General features: G+C 34.5%; 1 protein-coding gene across 3 annotated transcripts in view; it reads left to right on the top strand.

Moving 5' to 3' along the window:
* Positions 1–21,748, top strand: part of FILIP1L (filamin A interacting protein 1 like) — a 321,412-nt gene that overhangs the window by 262,191 nt on the left and 37,473 nt on the right. Inside the window, exon 1 of one of the 3 annotated variants that reach the window (XM_012544489.3) lies at positions 5,444–5,587. The exons of the other annotated variants lie outside the window; for them this stretch is intronic. The gene's annotated coding sequence lies outside the window, so the exon portion shown is untranslated. Of the gene's footprint in view, positions 1–5,443; positions 5,588–21,748 lie in introns of those variants that run through there. 3 annotated transcript variants of the gene reach the window in all.

Raw genomic sequence — 21,748 nt, 5'->3', positions numbered from 1 at the left:
AAAAAGTAATCAGATGATGAAAGTACACAAAAACCTCCCTTAAATTTCAGTGATTTGGGGTAAACATGTTTTTCTTTGTTAGTTTTTTTAGTGAGGCAATTGGAGTTAAATGACCTATTTAGGGTCACAAAGCTAGAAAGTATTAAGTGTTTGAGGCTAGATTTGAATACATAAATATATCTTTAAAAGGAGTAACATTATCTAATAGCATCATGAGACTAACAATATAGCCTGATAACTAATAATGGAGTCAGCCTAAATTAGGTGGCTTTTCTGGGCATCATGTAGTATTCAGTCATTTTTCAGTTGTATCAAACTCTTTGTGACCCTTGTTTTCTTGGCAAAGATACAGAATGACTTGCCATTTTCTACTCTGGCTCATTTTACAGATGAAGAAACTAAGGCAAACAAAGTTCAGTGACATGCCCAGAGTCACATAATTATTAAGTGTATGAGGCCATTTGATTTGAATTCACAAAGATGAATCTTTGTGACTCCAAGCCCAGAATTCTATCTAGTATATCACTTAGAACTTGCTGACATAGATTTGGAGCCAGGAGGACCTTTAGGGCCCATTAAAGCCCAAACCTCTCATTTTACAGATGAGGAAACTGAGACTCAGAGAACAGCTTGTCCTAGGCTCACAGGGATTAAGTGATATGTTGGGGAACAGAAATGGACTTACAAATCTTAAATATGGGAAGCAAAAGATTTGGTTTATCAAATGCAAAAGTTTAAAGTCATTCAGTTAAATGATGTGGTTAAAAGCACCTGAATTTTGAGAGATACTTTTACAACATATAGACTTGCTATACATTTTGTATTAATATATTTGTTAACACATACACATTGGAGGAGAGATAGTATATGGGACAGAAGGGCATTTTTGTAGGTTTCATTTTTGTTGGTTTCATTACACAGTGAGACTTTCTATTCCGGCCTTCCTTTTTGGCGCCAAGTTCTCTGTTCTACTTGGTGTTCAAAAATCACCTTCTGCCTTCTCTTATTGAATTGTGTGGCAGTAGAGCAAATGGAAACAGGCGACTGCAGGCTTGGCTAATGCACGGGGGCACAGCTGCTTTGCAAGAGGGTTGCACATGTGAGGGAGTACTGTGGCACGGAATAAATTAATGCTAAGGGTCACACTCTGGCCAACACCAACTATAAACAGGGAATTTAATGCAACACAGAATTGAGGAGCTCCTGTACCCATCTCCTTTTTTCCCATTCTGTTCTCCACATTTTACTCTTAATCTTAATTTACTCCTCAACATAAACATAAGATTTTTTTTTAGTGCTTTTATATTGTTTCAGACAAATGATGATGACAGTTTCAAGTTTAGAATAAGCATTCTTCCAGACAACTCCAAAGTGGAGACTTTATCTATGAACTCCCTAAGAAAGAATGGGCAAAAAAGATTAAGGGAGCTTAGGGTTTGGGTTAATCTAAGTTTTATTGGACTTAAATGACAGAAGACGGGTCCAAATCACTGATGAAAGATAAGGCAGCTATTATAATGAATGAAAAATGAAATCTGTAAAAAGAAGGAAAGGAAGAACAGGTTACTTTCTTTAAAAAATTTAAGGAGAGATTGAGACATTTTTAATATATTTTAATAACATAATCATTACCCCAATAAACATCCAAATAAAACTCACCTCAAAGAACATTATCTGAAAACAATTTATTGAATGTTAATGTTAACATCATACTGCTTTCCTGTTAACTGTGATAACTACAGTACTCATAATGACTATTATATTTAAGTAGAAATCTGTGGCCTCTCAAAGTTAATTTTATTTGTATTATAGTAGTCATTGTAAATATTGAAGCCATTTAAAAAAATAATTTAGAAGAGTCCTGTCTTGTAAAGTGCCTACTGCACTCTCAGAGCATTTAAAAATAGTTAAATAACAATTATCATTATTATATTGCAAAATGCTATTTGTATAATGTTGGTATAGAACTAATAATATTTCTTAGCAATTCAGCACTATCTTATATATCACCCTCCACATTTCAGAAAGCATTTAGTTTGGAAGAAAAATTTCAGTACTCCTCATAGATAAAAATATTAAAATTCTACTGATAAAGAAGAGGCTCAGGATGACCACAGATAGGAAAGATTTAAATTTTAAGATGCACTGTAACTTCTTGTATATAAAAATAAAATTGTCAGTTGTATGGCAAAGAGAAAGAATGGGCATAAGAAATTCAGTAACATTTTTATTTCCTTAGGCAATACTTGAGTCTCAGTAATTCTATTTTAAATTTGCATAAAGAAAGTACTTGGGAAGGGGCAAAGGCAAGTAAATAAATACAACTAAACAATTTCTTTGAATTCATCTCTAAAAGAGAAATGAAAAGACAAAACTGGATGCATATTATTTCATGCCTTATAATAACACTCTGAAAGGCTATAGTTATTGTATGTCAACATGTGGCACAGCAGTAATACAGCAGAGCCTAGAGTCAGGATGACTCATCCTAGAGTTCAAATCTGGCCTCAGACATTATACAGATCACATAAATGTTATCCCAGGCATCTCACTGAGCGTTGTCTCAGTTTACTTATCTGTCAAATGAGTTGGAGGAGGAAATGGCAACCCACTCCAGTATCTCTGTCAAGAAAACTCCAAATGGGGTCACCACTAGTCAGACCTACAAAAACTGAACAACAATAACAAATAGGTACTAATTTCTCATTTTACAGATAAGGAAGTTGAGGTTCAGAGGTTTAAAAAACTTGTTCAAGGTCATACAGCTAGTGTCATGAGCAACCTATATCTTCCAGAACTCCCTATGCCATGCTTCTCAGTAAAATTAAGAATAAACAGTCAAGTTTGGGTGAATGATTCCCAGTTCTACAATGAACAAAAGAATTTTTACACATAACTCATAAGGGGAATGAACATGTAGAAAAAAATTAAAAATACTACAAGAAAAGTTCAGAGGCTTAAACTGACCTTGTTCAAATATGAGTCAACAGGATGACACTTCTGACCCAGAGCACTAAGGAATTCACTTTAAAAGATCCCCTCAATCTTCATAACAGAAATGGATTTGCACTGAATCTTACTCATTCTTTTGCTTGTTGAACTTTAATGACCTGCATGAAGTCCTGTAGGATGGCTAGTTGGACATGGGTAATGAAAATATGGCTATGAAGGCAAATTAGCTGGGGAATGCATTAATTAGCGAAATCGCTTTCTTAGCACCACACCTTAACCTGGTGGCTGAATTAGCCAAAAAGCAGCCTAAGGTAGGACATGTTCATCATTTCCTTCAAAGGCAAATCAAATGCTTATGATCTGACTTCTGGGTGTCATATTGTCAGGTTTAGCCTAGAACCTGAATAATATGGTATCCTAGAAATGGACATCAGTCCCAGTTTTCCCATCTCCTTCCTTCCTTTCTGCCTCCCTCTTTTACCTTTCATCTAGTTAACTTATCTGCATTTCTGATTTCACCATTTATAACATGGAGACTTTGGGCAAGATGATTTCAAATATCCCCTTCTCTGATTCTGCTACATGTAAAGGAGAGGGGAAAATGTAAGTCTAACTTATTTTATATCTGAACTAAAAAAATAGAATAAATTATAAATAACACAAAGCACTTAAACAAACAAACAAAAAATACCAATAGCAGAGTCATACTGGTAAATATACACTATTACTTATATGTGAGTCAAAGGTAAACTCAAGATAGAGAAAATCTGAGTAAATTAAACTAGAAGTTCTGTAATCAGTCTGGGGCTGAGTTACTGCCAAAATAGCTTATGCCTCGTATAATGTTCATAAGAGTCACTATGTCCAATCTTGTAATGATATGGCTTTAAAAGCCTCCTAAAGATTTCTCAATCCACTTGGGGCATAAAGGAGAATTGACCAATAAAATGATGGTAAAGTAAGTATTTTATGAATTCAGAGTACAGAAATTCTCACTAACAATGAACAACACCACGCTAGTCTTTAAAAAGCTAATGGAAAGATGTTTACAAATTAAGTTTTAAATTTGACTAAAGGATATGGTTGTTCATCCTTCCCAGTCAGGCAAACAAATCTATTAAAAAAATCAAAGGATGGAAGTCAGTATAAATTCTGTCTTGATGATACCTAGTGATTTAATATCCAATGGAGAAACAGTTAAACCAAGCCCATAATAAACAATCAAGTCAAATATAGTATATAATTTCTACTCTATATATTTATTCTAAATCATCTCTCCTATCTAATCTTCTAAAACTTCAACACATGAACACACATAATAGAAAACACATTATTTTCATTACTTTTATTTGGCCAAACATATGGAAACAATAATTCTATAGACATATGTACATCATATTAGGAAGCAATCCTACTTTAATGCAATTTTTAAAGAGCTTCTAAATAGATTCAAGCTATTAAAATCACTCAATTTATCTTCAGCCTGCAAATAAAGCAGCCACATCTATAATTTACTAAGCAAAACTGTACAGTTCAGTGAGAACCCTAACTTTAGAACTTAATTCCTGTGCACAGGAATTAGGAGGGATAACTCTCATTAACCCTAAATAGGATTTATTATAAGCAAACTTCCCACATTAGAAGGTTGCAGATTTTATTCAATTATATTTTCTTCTTGTCTGAGGAAAACACCTTTTTATTGTTTTTGTATGCGAGGTGGGAGGGAGGTGTTAAGAAATTGTACAAACAGAATGAAGGAATAATAAGGAAGATAGTTCCTAAGATAAATCTTACTATTGTTGTTTTCCTTGTGAATGTAAAACAAGACATTTATTTTTCCTAAAAAGATTTCTCAGGAAATTGATCACTTCTAACTGAATTAACTAAAATAAGGGTATGTAAGAAATGGGGGGGGGTCCCTCAGGGAGAGGAAAGGCTCATTTTGGGGGGAAAATATCAAAAACATAAAATTTCATCTGGCCTTCCCATCATCACATGAGGAATTGTTTGGTAGTTACATCATCAGGAAATAAAATACTATCCTCTGAGGACCCCAACTCTTTACAAAGAGAAGGTTTTTTTAGTGGGTTTTTTTTTTGAGGTCTTAAATCACCTTCAGAGGCTTTTCTCCTCAACCTACTTGCCTATTTCTTCTTCCCTATCTCTTCTTCCAACCCCCCAAGGCAATTCACAAAAACCTTCCAGGCTTGGAAAGCTAGGGAACCAAGGTATGTGGTGTAATTAACCTAATCAACTTTCAGTGTCTTTATTATAAAAAAAGAGAAGGAATTCATGCAGCTTGTCCTTCTGTGCATTCTTTTCCCTGTGAACTGGACAGACAAATGAAATACTTCACACAGTCCTGAACGTCAGTGGGAGCCAGAACCCATTAATAAGCTTTCTCAGTTCTGGCTATCACTAAAGTACACTAGTCAGACACGACGAGTCTGCACAACACAGAGCTCCTTATATGGCAATGCCATGACGTAATGCTCCATAGGCTTGGGGCATGCAAAGAGTCTATCTCTCATTGTTTAGTACAAGTCCTGGAATGCTCACATCTCTGCTGTCTGAGAGGACTCAGCACTAAGGAGCAGGGGCAAAACCATGGGATTTCACAGCAGACACATCTAAGGTAGGACAGAGAAAGCTGGCTTTTCTTTTCTTCTTAAGAAAACAAGGGGCCTTTCTGTCAGAAAGAGAACTGAGCTAATGTAGATTGGTCTGTTCTCTCCCTTTCTTTCTTTGAACATGCTCTCAGAATTGCAGGCTGGAAACAAGTTTCACAAAGTATGTTACATTAACCCTTGTAGAAAATCTTTCTCAATTTATCCTAAACAAAAGCTGCAGAAGAATAGGAAAAGGCATTTGATTTTAAATATTAAAGGGGGGGGGGGGTGTTAGGTTATTACACAGACTTTCCAAGTGAGTGCACATGGAGTACTGCCTATATTTAAATAACTCTTGAGAAAAAGTAAAGATGAGTTGTAAATCACTCACTGACTCCTGCGTTTGTATCTCTGTGGCTGGTGACAAAAGGCACATATGCCAAAAGTATACTCTTTACCGATTTAGTGATTGAATTCCAAGTTTCATGTTAAACATTAAGAACATGCTGAAAAATTACCATATGTTCAACATGAAAGTAAAACCAATTTAAGTCTTAGAACCCGAGGCTCCCAATTTAACGAGCTTATATCTATCTATACACAGTACTTCTCCCTTCTGAATAGAGCATGCAAATGTCAATGTGGAAAGAGGAAGTAACTGCCAGAGCTTTGAGTTCTAACTTTTTTTGTTTTAACTCTGGTTACTGGATAAGTGCACTAAATCTCTTCACTCTAAGATAATAATCTTGGATCAAGGTGTGCTCTGTAGAAAACTGCTTTCTTGATAGTGTATGTCTACAAGAAGTATTTTGTTATTTAGTAAAATGTTGGGATTTTAAATGTAATTGACATCTAAACCTGGAAAGAGCTGTACATTAATATTGATGTAGTGTAAGAAGACACAATCGGCAAGCTTACTAAAAATATGCATAATACTGGCTTGTTTTCCCAAAATTAAAACTCGGCAGAATTTCTTTTTCTTCTAATGACAAGTATAAAGTTCTTCCAAGTTGAGAAACCAGATTGGCTGCTATATTGTAGTTGGAATGAAATAGTAATATGCTTTTTTGGTTATGCTGTACTTGGACTAAACATATATTAGAAGACATAAAAATTAAATCTACTGTGACAGAACTATTTCCTCTTAAAACTCACCCCTGTGTTTTATAGTATGTATAGTGGAGACTAAGAGTTTCACAGGCATAGCTTACTGACACATGAATAAACATAACTGAGTTTTTAAAGATACCTCTGCATTTGATGGACTGTGAACACTCCCACCTCGTTTACTGTTATTAAAGATTAAACAGGGCAGCATAAAAACATAGTGCTCAGATTTGGTTTGTTGTTGTTTTGTGTATGTTTTTTATTCAAAATTTAAATTTTAAAAGAAAAGACAAAACAGACAGTAGGAAATTTAACATCTGTAAATTTTTTATACTCCCCAAACCTGGATTATGCTTGCATATTATTATTATCTGCTATTATCAAGTTCTTATAAATTCATGAAGACAATAATATCTTCCACTTTTGTCTCAATTAGTAGAGCATTGTAGTAGAGCAATCAGAGGCTCTTGTTTCCAGAACCTCAAGAGAAAAATTTGTTTTTTATTCAGGTTGAAAACAGGTTAAGGAACCTGCAAGTTAGTACTGATAAATGTTTCCCTAGAACTATTATTTTAAGCTTAGAGAAGCCTACAATAATAAGAAGAAAGAAAAAATGGCCAACACCCAGGCCATTGTGAAGAAATACTGAATATGCAATAACAAAGTTGTTTATTTGGTATAGGCTGTAATTGGAAGAGGAAAAAATTCCTGCCTTAGGCAAAAGGTTATTCTGCTCTTTTGAATTTAATAGAGAAGGAAAACAGAAACCATTAATTATTGTTTCAGCTATGCCCAAAGTATCATCTGTATCATAAGCTGCAGCTAGCCTGTTGAAAATCATAACCTCTATCAAAAACTCTTTACAGCTGCACTTCCCATAGTCTGGACTTTTTTTTTTTTTTTTTAAAGTAAGACTTCATTCCCCTACCTCCACCCCAATTACATCTCAACATTCCACAGCCCTTTCCTAGTTTACTTACCTTAAAGGCCACTTCTATTTCAAACGAAAATTATTTCTAAATTTGTATTCTGTTAGGATGGATAATCACTTCCTATTTCTCAGGAAATCTATAAGTTAAGAAGAGTTATTTTAAAATTGATGTTTATAATTTTCAAAATTAATGAATGTATTATCAACTTGATAAAGCTAATGCAACTCTATCTCTTTACTCAGTGAAGGGAGACGATCCTTGCCTGCTAAGCACTGGCATTTTTGTATTATTTTCCAAATGTTGTGATTGATTCTATAGTAACAGCCAGTATGAAAACACAAACCAGTCCTTTTTTATTTTCACTCAAACTAAAATTCACATTAGATACAACTCTTTAATAGGCTTCTGGGATTTTGTTCCCATTCTTCCCCCCAGTATTTTTGGTGCCAAATATTTACTGGTATGACAAAATGAAAACGAGAGGACAAAATCACTGCTTTTTGGACACCTTTTGCAATACCAATATCATAATAATATCAATAACACCAATCATTGGCAGTAAGACTCCCAAGATCCTTTGAGAGAAAGGGAGAGGGACTGAGGAAGGCTAACACTAATTAAAAGCACTGGAAAGGAACCATGATTCCAAATGTCAGACCTCTGACCTATATTAGAGGCTTGATATGAGTAATAAAGATTTTAACTTTTTTCTTCCCTTCTACTTCTGAAACAAACAAAAAACCTTACATACTTTACACTACTATGATGTATGCAGCAAGATAAAGTGTATTCTTAGGGTTTCTCAAGTTGTATCTGGCCAAAGCTTTAAATCTGAAAAGGTATTAATAGGTGATCAACATCCTAAGTATTTTAGCAAATTTTTTTTGAGTCAGTCTGTACTCACTGAATGATAAGTTAATGAACTATTTTCCCACTGAAATAAACTAGTGTGTTATAGAGAACATAAGTGTCAGGTTTTGCTTTGTTTTTCTGCACTTCTAAGTGGAAAAAAGAACTCAACATTAGCCTATAGGGAAGAATTTTTTTTAAAAAAATGGGATGGCATGGGACAATGTTTTTACATAATTCTAGCATACTGCACCCCCTGCCCTTTCATCAAAGAATGAAGTCAGCCCCTGAAGTTAAGACTCTTGAGCTTCTGGTAAATCTATCAACCCCATGTACAGGCTAAATGAACGATGTACTTTCTCTAGCCTGAAAACAGTCTCTGAGTTCAACTAAGAAACAGAATCTGGGGGAGTAGTAGAAAGATATAGAACTAATGAACAGCTCATAGGATTAGTCAGCCTTCTTTCTCTCCATCATATCATGACACACTAAAAGGAATTCTGATCAAAAGAATAAGTTATTTATCATAGATGGGAAATTCTAGGTGCATGAAGTGGGAAAGATCACTTGTCCTTCCTGAGTACTAGGGAAAACAGGGTGAAAGTAGAAGTAGAGAGTGTCCTGGTATTGCAGTTAGTGAAGAACTCAGTTTTTGAATCATGTCTTTGCTACTTATTAGCTTATTAACTACTTATAATGACCTTAGGGAAGTTACCATTTTCTAAGTCTCAGTTTGCTCTTATTTAAAATGGGATAACTGGCCTAGATTCTCTCTAAAATCCCTTTTTTCTCTCAAACTTAAGTTCATGAACATTATCACATTCTATGTATCAATCATTCACATATTATCTCTAAGTAGTGAGGTTGATGATAGAGGCTGTTTAAGGGAATACCAAATTAATAGCCCTTTTTTTTTCCTCCCTTCTTCAAAGCCTCATATTCTGTCCAATTCAGAATAATATGAATCAAATTTTAAAATACTACTGGATATTGGAACGAGAAAGAAAATGTAATAGAGCCTATCCTATACATAGTCATTAGAACACTTGCATGTTTGCATACACAGGAACTTTAAATGCTTGATTTCCCATATGTAGAATTAACTACTGGTTCCAGCTTGAATACCAGAGGCTACTAGCATAAAACAACATATTATAAGGATAGAGGAATATAGTAAACTCATCAGGTGTGAGTAGAAAAGGAAACTAGGGCAATATCAAGCTTAATTATTTTGAGGGAAGGTGCTAAATACTCTCTCCTTAAGGACATTTAAGCACATGGCAATCATTACCCTAACCTAGGTTTGAAAAGATATCCATAGCAACCACTTAAGTCCAGCAACTAAATTATCATTTCTGGAGAAACATTAACAGACACTTATTCACCAGAAGCAATGTGAACACTCATTCAATCATTTAAATTACACCTCGATAGTGTATGCTATATAAGAAACAGAATGGGCTTCAATGTCAAGAGACAAATTTTCAATTTTGGAATGTACTCATCGAATGACCCAGGACAAGTAACTTTCTCTCTCCCATTTTCAGTATCCTTATTTATAAAATGGGCATAATAACATTTACAATACCAACTTCAAAAGCTTATTATGAGGAAGGTACTTTACAGGACTTAAGAGACCCCGCACAAACAAGTTATTACATGTACAAAAGTCATTTGAGTCATTCCATGCCATCCAACCTAGGTACATTTGGGGGATGTACACAAACATACATAAATGGCTAGGGATATTTACAGACTCAAGAGAGTTTAGATATCATCTCACATAATTTTGGGACACTGAAATGAAATAAATTCCCAAGCTCATGTAGTTAATGATGGGCAAAGATAGAACTAGAATCTGTCTCCTAGTCTTGCCAACCTCTAGGACAGGGCAATTTTTCACCACTATTGTTTACTCTCTAACCCACTGAATTCTATCAAAATGCTAAGATAATTTGGGGAAAAAAACAAGAGACTATGAAAATGTCAATACAGTGGAAATATCATGGTACAATAAGTCTAAGACTAATACAGATCAGCATGTTCTATATTGAATATATTTATGTTCAGTTTTTTTTGAGTGTATTTACTTTTATTTGCTGGACATGATCTGACCTATAGCACAGCCAAATCTGTGAAGTAGCAATTCATTATGCTGTTTTACTTTGTCTTATTATACCTGGCACCTCTCAAATAACATACTGATATCTTTGCTATTTCTGTCTTCGTCACCACCATTCACCTCGTCTCCCATATTTAAATGCTTATAATTATCTTTGCCTCTTGGTTCATCCTAATCTTTCATGTCTAAAAGCTACCAAGTCCGGCCACTTCTACCTCCCAAACACATCCCAAAATATCCTCTCTCTGTTCCCATTTCTATCACTCTTGTACAGATGCTCACTGTAGCTTACCTGAACTAAATGAAATACCCTGATGCTGGGTGGCTCAGTGGATAAAATACTGGTCTTAGAATCAGGAAGCCTCATCTTTCTGAGTTCAAGTGTGGCTTCAGACACTTAGGCAACTTAACCCTGTTGGTTTCAATTCCTCATCTATAAAATAAGCTGAAAAAGGAAATGGCAAACCACTCTAATATCTTTGCCAAGAAAACCCCAATGGGGTCATGGAGAATTGGACACAAGTGAAAAATGACTTAACAACAACCTCCTACATGTCTTTCCACATCCTTCTTTCAAATCAGTGTCATAACTATTTTCTTTATGGTAGAGATCTGGCACTTTCTTTAGTAGCATCATACTGTCTAGTGAGTAAAATTTTAATTCCTTTTTTCCAATATGCAAAGCCCATTTATAATCCAACACCTTACCTTCCCAGACTTATTTCACATTATGTTCTTCCATATACTCTCCACTTCAACAAAATGCACCATTCTCTATCCAGTATTCTCATGCTATTTGTTCTGTATATCTAGAATAGTCTTTCTCTCTTTCTTGGTTGAATTCCTATACATCTCAAGTGCTATCACTTCCATAAAACTCTCTGTGATTCCCTGTCCAAAGCCAGAAATATCCTTCCTCTTCAAACTACTTTTTTGTAACTCTCTAATATATTTATCATGCAAATACTGTCTTATTACTCACAATGTTGCTATATAATACTAAATATACTAAAATATACCATATTAAGGCAAACCAAATAAGTTTAGAGGATTATGGATTTAAAGCGAAATAGTTATGACACCTGGTCCAAACTTCTCATTATACAGATGATGAAACTATGGCCCATAAAGGGCATGAACCACATTTTATCTAAATTCTATTTATTCCTTGTGCCTCACTCAGTACTCTGTAAATAGAAAGCACTTCAAAATGTCCAATGATTGAATAAATAAAAGCTTTTTTAAAAATAGAATTTTATTGCCCAGATACTAGGAATCTTTGATTAAACATGCATTTGAACACTAGGCAATAATTCTTAAATTTCTACGCACTTTTTGCTTCTGATTAAATTGTCCAGGATACTAGTGGATGAATAGTATTAGTCAAACATAGGTACTAGTCTTTAAATTTCCTGCCACTTAACTGGTCAACCAAAAAAGACATTATAAGAGAAAATTATCAAGTCTCGTGGTCTTCTGTAATTTAGTAAGAATAAAGAAAGTTGAAAGACATTTGGATTATGAGGTTTTTGAAAAAGAAAAAAGGAAAAAAAAGCAGTATGGAGGATATAAAAATACATGGCTAAATGAGAAAAAGGTCAATGCAGTGGCACAGTGGATAGAGTGCCAGTTCTGAAGTCAGGAAGATCTTTCTTCCTAAGTTTAAATCTAGCTGTGTGATGTTGGGCAAGTAATTTAACCCTGTTTGCCTCATTTTCCTCATCTGTAAAATGCGATGGAGAAGGAAATGACAATCACTCTGGTTTCTTTGCCAAGAATGTGGGAATTGAATCATGAAATGTTATATATGACTGAAAATAACTGAAAAAATAAGAACATGAGAGATGAGAAAGGAAATAAAAAGGACAAAACTCTAAAAGAGAGATACTGTATTTTATATTGTGTCTTCCTTCACATGTATCAAAGTAACACCAACAGCCTTTAAATAAATGTTTGCTGTTTAGAATTTAAATTTACTCAAACAAAAGGAATCACTCTTTTGAGTCCTCCTTCCAAATATCTTGCATTGCTCTGCCCTTGCTCACTTCTGCTAACAATTTCCCTGCTTTCAACATGGCCTCCATGCAGAAGCAGAGAAAGACAACAGACAACTCTGAGACATGCACAGGGGGAAAGTTACTACTAATGCCATGCTGGGGCTTCAAAACCCATGAAAGAACCCCCTCAGTATATAGGGGGGAGGACATTTCTGGAAGTAAGAATCTGGAGGTAGTCACTTTGCTAGACTTTCTTTCGAGGTCAGTTATTTAAATTGTCATTATCAGAAAGCACTAGGTTGTATTGGTTGTAAAAATAAAAAGAGGCTCAAATAGGTAACAGAACAATGTAAATTTTGCTTTGGACCAATCGGTGTATAGTATAACACTTAAGCAAGTGGGAGCCAATCCCCATCTATACTCTCACAAAATAATAATATTGAGTATTATAAAAGAGTACCAGGTCAAAAGCCCTGGGGAATGGACTAGTCCTGTTTAGATTTAATAAAGTGCTCATGAAGAAGTTTGGATTTCATAGCACTACCCTTATCAAGATAAGTTTCAGATGGGACCTAGAAGATGAGCTGAAGGTAAAAAATCCACTATGTCTACACTTAATTTTTTCCAATAGTCTATTGCTTCCTCCATACTTTGGTGATCCTCTCTAGAGATACAGGAGTTGGCTAGGTAAGCCTAAAGTCAGGAAGATCAGAGTTCAGATTCAAACAGGACACCAGCCGGGTGATCCTAGATAAGTCACTTAACCTCATTTGCCTGTTTTCTCATCTGTGAAATGAGCTGGAAAAGGAAATACCAAACCATTTCAGTATCTTTGCCAAAAAAACTCCAAATGGGGTCACAGAGAATTGGCCATCACTGAACGACAACAAATGCCTCATTTCACCAAAAAAAGAAGACTTTTTCCATTGATACAAATGTAATCAGTCCAAATGTCAAAGCTGTGCAGAGCATTTCTCCAAGGATTAAACTTTTCCCTGCCCTTACCATTAATAAACGCATGAGTGCCCATTACTACTAGATAATAGTTCCTATGATCCATTTCTCTACACACTATATCAGAGGGGTTCACAAAGTGTGATCCGGATATCCCTGCCATCAGTCAGGAGATACTTTGGGGAGTCTATGAAGTCAGAACTATTTTCATCCTGATGTTTTAATTATTAATATGAAAATATCAACAGGGAAAATAGACAAGAACTCTTTGGGCTAGAGATCCTCAGTGCCTTTTGAGAGATGAAGAAGTTTTGAGAATTGTAGTACTATACTACCTTTTTGACCCATCTAGCACCTTGTACATAATTGGTAAGGGATTAATGATAATGACTAAGGTAATTAAAAAATTCTTTCATAAATGCTGTACATAAGTTTCTTCATGTCCTGATAAAATAATGAAGATAACAGAAGAGTCCAGACACTCACAGTCACGAGACAAAAGAAAACAATGAGGGATTGTTCGTTTTTTTTTCTCTTCCACAATTGATTCTGAGCTAGCCTGCTTATTCTCATAAAGCTTTATCTTCCCCATACTAAAATAAGGAAAATAATCATGTACCTTTTAACCTTAAAAACAAAAAACAATGCTATATAAGGCTATCTGTATGGCACTCTAAGCTACTGGGGGAAAGAGGCTGCAAAAATTCATGGTATTATTATTTTAACAAAGACAAAATAAAAAAAACTGGAGGAGTATGTACAAGAGAATCACATTTATTACTTTAGTTGGAATAAAAGATCTTTACTTCAGTACTTGGGTCTGTTACAGCTCAAAATCATGACACTAACAACAGCTTTAGGGATGAGGTCAGTGCATCAAGATGGACCATTTTGACAGGAGCGCAGCTGCCAAATTTTGTGTGTCTCACAGCCCACCAATTCTATTACAAGAACAAAAGTTTAAAGGTGAAATAAGTTTTCTCTTTTCTAAGTAAAAAAAATAAATAAATTCCTGATCAGGGATCAGAATTAAAGTGGAAAAACATTCAAAATGCATAATCTCAAGTTTAGTTGTGACTTTTAGAGTTAAGAAGGGCCTCAGAGACTACTTGAAGTCCAATATGTACAATCAGAGGACTTGGAACTGGGTAATTTCTGACTTAGGCAAGTCTGTGCGCCTCAGTTTCTTCATCTGTAAAACACAGATAATACTTCTGTACTACCTACTTCATAGAGCAGCTGTAAGGACAGTGATCTCTAAAGTGTCATAAACACGTGGGCTAATGTTAATATAACTTCATTATTTTTGTAGATGAGCAAAATGAAGTCAGAGAGATTTAATGATTCACAGCTAGAGAAACTCCTATGTCCTAGATCATGTATTTCCTGACCACCACCACCCTTTTTTCTTTTTACTACATCTTACTACTTCCATATTTAAGTTAACAAATGATTTTTTAAAGTAATGTTAATAATGATAAAATTTGAATAAATTGGGGGAGCTACATGATGCAGGTTAAGCATTACCTTAAGAGTTGAAAATTCATTACTTCTCTTTTTTACTTTGTCATTCAGCAGATATTAATTGTACAATTCAATACAATAAAAATTTGTGAGTCATTTATGTGGCAAAGTGCTACAATAAATAAAAATGACTTGATCACTCCCTACTTTACAGTATTTTTATATAAAATAATTAATTTAATCTTATTATGGCCCTTTGAGGTAAGATAAGAAATATACTATTATTATTACTATTGTTCCCAGAGGATGAGAAGTTAGCTGACTTGTCCAAGGTCATTCAGTTATAACTGTCTTCTGGCTTTAAGAACAGGGATCTTGCTACTATAGCAAATTCCTTCTTAACCACATTGCAAGTCATAGTTCATTTGTTAATTGAGACCAACTACAATGGTGGATCAAAAGTGATAGGAGAATGATACACAGTTACAAAGTCCTGCTATATGAAAAATGTGGTGGTGTCCTATTTTCAATCATGTCTGATTTTTTGTGACTCCAGTTGATGTTTTCTTGATAAGGATACTGCAGCAGTTGCCATTACCTTCTCCAGCTTATATTACAGATGAGAAAATTGAGGAAAACAGGGTTAAAGAACTTTTCCAGGGTCACACAGCTTGTGTTTGAGGATGAATTTGAACTGAGAATTTCCTGACTCCAAGGCAAGCACTCTTCCCACCTGGCTATCTCACATGAGAAATTAAGTGTTGCTTTTCTTAAGGGCAGTAACTTGATTAATTCCTTGAATATCAAGTTAGGTAAAAGGAAAAAATTGTTAGGAAAAAAGGTTATTTTTCCTCTAATTTTTTTTAAACACTTTGGGCTGGGGGTTTGTTTTATCTAAGTTACAACCTAAGTAATAAGTTATCTACTTGTAACTTTAAAAAGTTACAAAGAATTATTTCCTAATAAAAGTGAAAACAGGCTACTGAAAGAGGATGTGGGAGGCAAAGGGGGAGGTCTATACTAAAAATGATAGAAACTAACTTCTTTAGTATATAAGGGAAATAACTTGTACCCAGAGAGATGAGTCCCAGAAAACAACAAAAATATTGGGTCACATGGGGGGAAAATTTAGCACTTTAAGAAGATTTTTGTCATGATAATTGAAAAACTCACCCCCAAAACCAAAGTGAATAAAGCAGGTAGATTTGCTGGGAGGAACTGCCATGTTTTAAAGCCTAACTAACCCTGGATGTTTCGAAGAGTGTTTTTGAAGTGCTTCCTTATTTTAAAAATTATTTTTTAATAGTTTAGTTTAGTGAAGTGCTTCCTTATTTTAAAAATTATTTTTACTCTCATTTTTAAAATTTTGAGGTTCAAATTTTCTCCTCCCTGCCCTTCCCCCTTTTAAAAACCAAATAATTTGGTATGGATTTTACAATGAAATCATGCTAAAAATATTTCCACGTTAGCCATATTGTAAAAGAAAACACAATAACACTGCTCTTCAAAAAACAAACCAAAAAACCTTACTTTGAACCCCAGTTCTGCCCCTTATTAGTTATGTTACTTTAACCTCTGAACCTCAGTTTCTATATCTGTAAAATAAGGGGGCTATACAAAAGTCTGATGGTCTCTGAAGTGTCCTCTTTAGCCATGATTCTATTTCCCAAACTGGTGATCTCTAACTAAAGTCTCTTTCAACTCTAACTTTCAATTCAACGATTTCCAGTCCCTGTCCCTAATACAAATACCTTTCTAGCAGTTCAAAAATCAAAAGAAATCAGAGTAAAGGGTTACAGAGTAGGATGTAGAATTGAATGAAGCTCTTGATTAAGCACCTACTCTGTAGCAGGCATTGTGGTAAATATTGGGAATACAAAGAGAGGTAAGAAAAACACTTTCAAAGAGCTCATATTCAAACAAGAGAGAGAAGATTCAAACGGCCACATAATAAAAGATAAACTGGAAATAACATGTGTGTGAGTGTATCTTACAGTCAACCTCTTTAAAGACACATGGAATCTCTCTATTTCCCTTTAATAAGTTTGCTACTGGACAGAGATACTAGAGAAAAAGCTTATCTATAAGGACCAAATCTGACAACCCTGTATTCAAGAACTGAGATGAATCTCAAGAAGGTGGGTTTCTTGGGGAAAACTAACTGGCTCCTTATACACCCTAATCCCTTGCTTAAGAGTCTTCTTCTAAGACAGTATTTTTTTAGTTGAATAGTTATTTTTCAGTAAAATAGAATCTGTTGAGTTTGTTTTTGTTTTTTTACTTTATGAAATCACCAGTTGTAGCTGCTGCTAATGGTTTTACTTAAAAGAGAAACAAAAATTAATATAAAACCCAAAGGAAGGCTTTTACGGCATGTTGTTAAAGCCTGTCTCTAAAAAGGTTACAAGAAATACACATAATCTTTCTAAGTTACCACTTAGATAGTTGTAACATGAGCTTGCTTTGGAAGTTATTTTGTAGTTATTTTTATAATTTTTAAAGCTTCACTTGAAGATTCTTAAGGGAATGTAGAAGGAGGCAGAGAGACTACAACAATGGTTTTTAACTTGAAATATGTGGATAAATTTCAGGGATCTGTGAACATGAATGACAAAAAAAAAAAAAAAAGTTACATCTTTATTTTCACTAGCCTCTAATTGAAGTTTGCATTTCCATCAATTATAATATAGACAACAAACATTCTGAAAAGAGTTCTGTAAGTTTTATCCATCTCCCCAAGGGATTCATGGAGGCAGCTGGTGACAAGTATATAGAGGGCTGAGCCTGGAGTCAGGAACACCTGAATTCAAATTCACCCTCAGAAACTTACTAACTGTATAACCCTGGCCAAATCATTTAATCTGTCTGCCTCAGTTTCCTTAATCATAAAATGGGGATGATAGTACCTGCCTCACAAAACTGTTGTAAGGACCAACTGAGATAGTATTTACATAGAGCTTGGCACTGTACCTGGTACATAGCAGGCACTTAATAAAAGCTGATTCCCTTCCCCTCTCTGTGACAGAAAAAAAAAAAAGGTTTAAAACTGCTAGACTAGAAGTACAGAAATCAGGAGAACATAGGTTCAAGACTTAGCGCTCACATCAGCAATGCAACATTTGACAAAACACAGCATCCCTAAGTCTCAGCTTCCTTACCCATATGAGGAAATGATTTCAACAAATCTTAAAGAGGAAGAGACATATGAGTTGCTATTATTCTCCCCAAAGGCTTTATAAGCTAGAAAACAGCAGTACATTGTTTTTTTGACTTTTTGCAGATGAGACAGAACAACATCATCAACTGGGGGTGGGGAGAGAAGGAAGGAAGAAGATATATTAGGAGATTTGGGCAAAGCCACATATTCATTCAGTCACTGAATGGGAAGTAGAGTACCTACTGGTATAATCTTTGTCTATCCAATGGATTCCCCTATTATTCTAGGAAGTTTTTTAGTTCTTTAAGTGAGATTTTTGTTATTTTTTGTTATATTTTGCTCCTTTTCTTCCTTTCTGGCAGTTGCCAGGGCTAAGATTACAAATGAGGGTTTTAGAATCTAGAAAACCTCCATATAAATCTTTGAATACTTTGAATACTTTAGTATGATCAAAGACAAGTCACTTAAGTAACCTCTAGGAGTTTCAGGTTCTTCATTTGTAAAACAGGATTTGAAAAAAATTACCCAAAGTGTCTGCTTCTGTGTTTGCTGTGAGACTGAAATGATATAATGGACATTAAGAGCTTTATAAATTATTGATGAATCTAAAAGGAAAAGATATTAAGATAAACCTAAAATTTTAGCTCTTGTCACAAAGTAAGAAAAGGTAAAAACCAAACAGGAAGTCATTCAAAAACAACCAAGTCATTGGATTCCAAATAAATGAAAAAGTAGAAGTGTGGAGTAGTCAGAAGTTGTGGGTTCAAGTCCCCCCTCAGACATATAAGTCCTGTGACCTCAGATTCAGTTTCTTTATCTATAAAATGAAGGTGGTTAACCTAGATGTCTTCAAGATCCCTTTCTGCTCCAAATCTATTTGCAAACTGGGATCATTAAGATTGTTGGAGGCAGACAGTTTACATTTCTCATTCAGACACATATTTAACCATGGGGTAAAAACCAAGGGGTTGATTTGTTTTTGTTTTTGTTTTAACAAACAATGCTAAGTGTCAGTGCATTCAATCTTCTCTAAGCTTGGAAGGAGCAATCGAGAATAGGAAAATGTAATCCAAATGTCCTGAGTTGCTAGTGTAGGGAAAATTAAACAAGGCTGGGATGACCAAAACAATTTTACAGATTTTTACATTGCACGCAAGGGGGCATTGAAAATAGAGGCCACAGGAAAAATGGCCACTTGCTTTTGCTGAAATTCTAGAATAAAACTTTCCACCTGCCTGTGATTAAGCAGTACATATGGCTAAAACTTGGAGCTATCCAAAAATCTCAGTAAAGACTTAAACCAATTATCCTTAGTTACTATAAAGAAAATGAGTGAAGGGCAAGGGGAAACGGGGAGTGGTTTGAGATGCTATGTCTTCTTTAAGGTTCGTATTGTTTCTTCAGTCAGCAGCCAAGCCAAGTATTAGTCTCAATCCACTTACTCTTTTAAAACACTTCCTGAAAAGAGGCTCCTCTCCCTCCCCCCTCTCCCCCCAATATAGCCTCTCTCTTTCTCTGTCCCTTAACTTGCTCATTTACTTGCTTTGAATTACAACTGCAATAAAGAAACAATTCTCTGTGAAGGGAACAGGAGAAAATGTTACACATTCCACTGTTTTTGGTTTTCCTCTAGTTCCCAAAACTTCGAAAAATCCACTAGTCAGAGTAAAATTTAAGCCTCTTTTGTTTTGGTTTCTGGAGTGTGTGTGTGTAAGTCTGAAACTGTCTTTAAACAAGTTAGGAAATTTTTGGTTTCTTAAACATACCATGTCAGCCACTGATATTATGTTAGGCAGCCAGACTACAAGGAGGTGAACACTGATGAACTCATCCATTCAGGCACATGGCTTAACTGATCTCCAGCTAGACTTTTTATGTTAAATACAAGATGCTAAGAGAGACAATGATTCATATTAACTCAAAAGAGAAATCATCGTTTTATAATAAGTGAAGATAACCTGTGGCCTGGAATAAGAGATTAAAAATAGAAGGAAAGATGCTTCACAAATAAAATATATTTTTTCTGAGGAGTGGTCTATTTGTGGAATCCTTAAACTTTTAAGATAACAGAAGAAATATCTAAATAGATTGGTTGTCTTGATCAGTGAAGGAAAAAAATCCACATAATTTATTAATTGCTGATTAAAAAAACAATAAACTTATGCCTGAAAATCATGGTATCAGGCCCACAATGTCTACTTGCATAAGACTGCCTGCTAAAATTTTTTCCGAGAATTTTAATTCCTTGAAATGTTCTGAGGAAATGTTATTTATAATCATCCTCCTCCCCTGGGGAATATTATTTTTGGCAAAACTCCAATTTTTAAAAACTATACTAAAAATAATTATTAATTTGTGCCAAATTATTGGACTTAATGTGTTGCTAATCTAATAAGGTAATAATTTTAGTGTGTGAAGATGACCAAAAATCACATAAAACTTACAAAAAGTGATTTCAAAAGTTTTTTTCTTAATAAATTATGGTCATATTCTGTATAACTGTTTTTTAAAATTTGACTGGGGAATCCCATTTTACTATAAACATGTCCTAACATAGTCTAATTAAGAAGCGCTAAATAAAAAACCCTTTGGAAATCTACATCTTTCTTTTTATACCTCATGTAAATGTTTATGTGTATAAGATATCTAAACACAATTAGAGAACCTTGGAGTAGAAGGGGTTTTAGAAGATAATTAAAATTAGATTAGAAGATAAGAATTCTGGACTCGAGTCCTAATTTATGTATTAATAGTGATTTTGACAAGTCACTTACATCACATGTTTTAAAAGTCAGGACAATAATATACATATTTCTTTTTCAAAAAGACAGAATGAAGAAAGATAGTATTGGATCAAGATAGTATATAACTAAGATAATTATTGCTAATATGACACTTTAATTTTAAAGATTTAAATTTTCATTGTATATTAATCATTCTATTAAAAAAGCATGGTACAAACTAATTTTAGCTTAGAGTTTTAATTTTTTTTAAGTAGTGAAGATGAGTTTCATTATTTTCTCCCTATTTGAGAAAGATTAAAATCTCCAAAAATCAGAATGTGATATAGCAGAGAGAATAGAGCCATTTGGGAGTCAGAAACATTTGGATTCAAAACTGATCTCAGATACTAGCCATGAGATCTTGTATAATCACTTAACCTCATTTTTCTGCTTTGTCAAATGAATCAGAATCAATATGGCCTCTAAGGACCTTTCTAGTCCTGTAACTACAATAGTATAATACCATGAAATTTTTACCAAGAATCAATGGTTATAATCAATACCAATAATCAATGCACTTGAACTCTGTACAGAAAAATCTCTAAGAAAATGAATTGCTTAGCCAACCAGTACTCAGTGCGTAAACATCAAAAACTCCAAGGATTTGTTGGCTTTTCTCAGACTATTTGGGCATGAGACATCTTGTTAAGTCATTACATCATCTTCACACCAATATTTTGTATTTACCTAGCACCTTTTTTCTGAGGAGCTCAAAAAGTATTACAAAAATCCTTATTAATCCTTCCAACATTCCTTCCTAAGGTCACAAAGCCAAGTCTAAAGGAGTGAGGTGAACAGAAGAGGAAGGGAAGGGAGGAAAAG

This window comes from Sarcophilus harrisii, chromosome 3 (assembly GCF_902635505.1).
Source record: "Sarcophilus harrisii chromosome 3, mSarHar1.11, whole genome shotgun sequence".
NCBI lineage: Eukaryota > Metazoa > Chordata > Mammalia > Dasyuromorphia > Dasyuridae > Sarcophilus > Sarcophilus harrisii.
Note: the sequence above shows the minus strand (reverse complement) of the source record. Positions and strands in the feature narration are given on the sequence as shown.